The sequence below is a fragment of the Psammomys obesus genome, unplaced genomic scaffold (assembly GCF_907164565.1).
Source record: "Psammomys obesus unplaced genomic scaffold, mPsaObe1.curated_primary_1811, whole genome shotgun sequence".
Classification (NCBI taxonomy): Eukaryota; Metazoa; Chordata; class Mammalia; order Rodentia; family Muridae; genus Psammomys; species Psammomys obesus.
The window spans coordinates 46,045,189-46,048,333 of NW_026596051.1; positions in this window are offsets into that span (position 1 = coordinate 46,045,189).

A 3,145-nucleotide genomic window follows, 5' to 3' on the forward strand; every position below is an offset into this window, starting at 1 on the left:
CGGAAATAAGCACTTATTAACATTGAGAACAGCGTGTGTCGACAAAGGTAATGCTATGTCACAATAAAAGTGCCTGAGTGTGTGAATACACAACTGTGGTGTCTGATCTTCACAACATCCCTCATGGCCCTGGCCTTCTGTCTGCCTTGCCTTTGAGTACCATCCCCCCCACACTGGTTCGGAATTAACCTAGATGACCCATAGATTAGGTGATGGTGTGTGACTTTGGATTAGATTACAAGACGCAATACAATCTCTACTTTTCCCTCTGAGGGAAGCCAGTAGCCATTTATCCGGGAAGTGGTTCAGTGGCGAATGACTAAGACTCCCCCCATCCAATAACCAATACCATTTTGCCAGTCACTGAGGGAGATTTGCTGCTCATAACTTCAGCCAATTTCTTGACTAAAACTTCATGAGTGACTGGTTCCAAGGCTGGTCTTCTCATTGCTGATATGCAGGTAGCATGGGAGACTAAAATACACTTACTGCTTTACGGTACTGTTTTTTGGAGAAATTTACACCTGGATTTGCTCTATTGAAATGCTGGATCAGAAGTCTAAAATGTGAGTAGAACCTTGATCAAATAGTCAGAACCAGGAGGATTTGGAGAGAGTATAAAGTGAAAAAAAGTAAGTGAGTTTGAGGAGACAGCCACTGAAGCTAATGGGACATGACGAAAGCATCACGCCGTATGAGAGAAAGGAGAACCCTTTTTAGGTGCTGTTGCCTATGACAAAGTAGAGCCACACCTGTTGACATGAAGGCATCTACCAGAGGAGAGTCCCAGGCAGAATATTGAAGAGTAGGGGTTTAGCCTTTCTGTAAAATATGGTATGAAACAGTAAGCTAAAAGAAGAGTTGTTAATATATTTTTAAATTTAGACTCAGAAATCTCTATATTTGAAAATTCTAGCCTCTTTGGATGCATCAATGCTAGGCTTTAAAAATGGCTTGTAGGCAAAGATAAAATCCGAAGGCATCAGAGGAAGCATGATGAGAAGATAAAGCCCACCTCGTGGCTGTAAAGTCGTTTGTTAAGATCTGGGACATATCCAGACAGTGCCTTGGGGGAGCAACCCAGACAAGCAGCAGGGCTTCTAACCAAGTTAAAGGTCACCCCTGAGCAATCCCAATAGCAACCTAAAATACAGGTTGTCTCAGCAGACTTGTGGGTGTGGTCGCTAACAAATGTAGGGAGCAGCAGGCTCGTCTCCAGGACAGCAGCAACCTTTACAGGCTTAGCAAGGCCATTTCTAGTGTGGATTCAAAGAGACGTGGGCAATTTAGCCCGAAGAGGCCTCTGACCTCCAGGAAGAAGTCTGAGAAATGGTGAAAAGCAGCAAATGTGTCATAGAAAAGGATGCCCGGAAAGCAAAACTATGAGCACAGAAGACGGAGTTGGTACGCTGGGAGCTGTTCTCTGTCTTGGACTCACACACCAGTGTGTCCTGCGTGGCTATGTTTCTCCTCTGTGTGGTCATCCTCAGCTCTGAGCTACTTTTGGGTATTGGGGTTCATGCTAGGTTTCAGCACACGGATAACCTATTTCTTTAGCTTGCATAGGCCATAAAGGGGCAAAAAACAAGTTCAAACAAACAAGCAAAAAACAACAACTAAGACTTTCATATGGAACCAAAAGGAAAATTGAGGGAAAAAATCTTGAGACCAATGAAAGTGGACTGGACATAGTTAGGTACAGTGTAACCAAACATAAGGGTTCAGCAAAAGAAATTCTAAGGAGGGTTTATACTGATCTGAGTGGCCGGAGTGATCAGAGAAACGGATTTGAACCGCCTCATTGGACTTATAGAGAGACAGAGCTATGAAGATGTGAGAGTCTGAGGGATCTGGAAGGGACCTAATTTTGCACATGAAAAGCCACACATCAATGAGTGCCAGGAGCTGTGGCTGAGGCCACCCCATCTCTGAGATGGCCTTTGGTGGCCTGGATCCAAGTTGATGCAGACAGGCCTCTTCCCCATGAGTGGGGGCTGGTATAAGCCCGGGCGTGTTTTGGAAGGGCAGTATGTGACGCTGGCAACCAGGTTAGGGAAGAGATGGCAGCTTCTGCTCTGCCTTGCTGGATCACTTACTGTGTGAGCACTCAGCTGCTGTAGTCTGCGGTGCTCAAGCAGCTGTGTGCTCCACAGACTCCTGAAGTTCCTCCTCACGGAAAACAGACAAAATGTTCACTGTTTCATTAGGAACTAAGTTTTATGGAAATGTTGTATATAGCAATAAATACTCAATATGAATAAAACCTGTAAGTTTCCCAAATATTTAGAACCTGAAATCTCATGACAACCTTCACTGAAGTAGGTACATTTTATGTCATGGTGACACACTATCTGACAGAAACAGGTTTTTGTTGTTTGTTTTTCTTTGTTTTTTTTTTTTGAAACAGGGTTTCTCTGTGTAGCCTTGGCTGTCCTGGAACTTGCTGTATAGAACAGGCTGACATTAACTCACAGAGATCCACCTGCCTCTGCCTCCCCAGGTGCTGGGATCACAGGCAGCGCTACCACCATCTGGATCAGAAACATTTTTTTTTAACATTTTAATAAAAATTCATTTTTAAACCTAGAAACAGGCAAATTTCTAAAATAAGAGCAATACAGAATTTCTACAATATTTTAATGCTTATTTATTTATTTGTTTGTTTATACTTGTATCTACCTTGTGTCTTGATTTCTGTAAGCAGATCAGATGGAGCAGAACAGCAATCCCCTGGACTCTGGGCTCCAGGCCTGAATATTCACTGCCTACTTTGAGCATATAGTAAACAAAGGCAATTAACTTTCCTAGATACTGTATTTCCACTCAGAGCTTAGCAATCACTTAACTTACATTATTCACAAATAATAATCTAAAGGCCCACCTACTTAAGTAGCTAGAAATCAGAAACAATTATAAAGCAAGTCAGGGGACTTCATCATTAACATGAAACAATACCTGTGTTGACACACATGTATATTAAGCTTCAATCGAAATATGTCAAGCTTTACTCAAGCAGGTCCTGTACAAAGAATTCATGTGGACAAACTTATTCAGAAAATTTCAGGGGAAAAGAAACAGCCTTATATGGTGCCAAGTATAGGAGAGCCACCATCACAATGATGACGTCAAGGAAAGGAGAGCCACC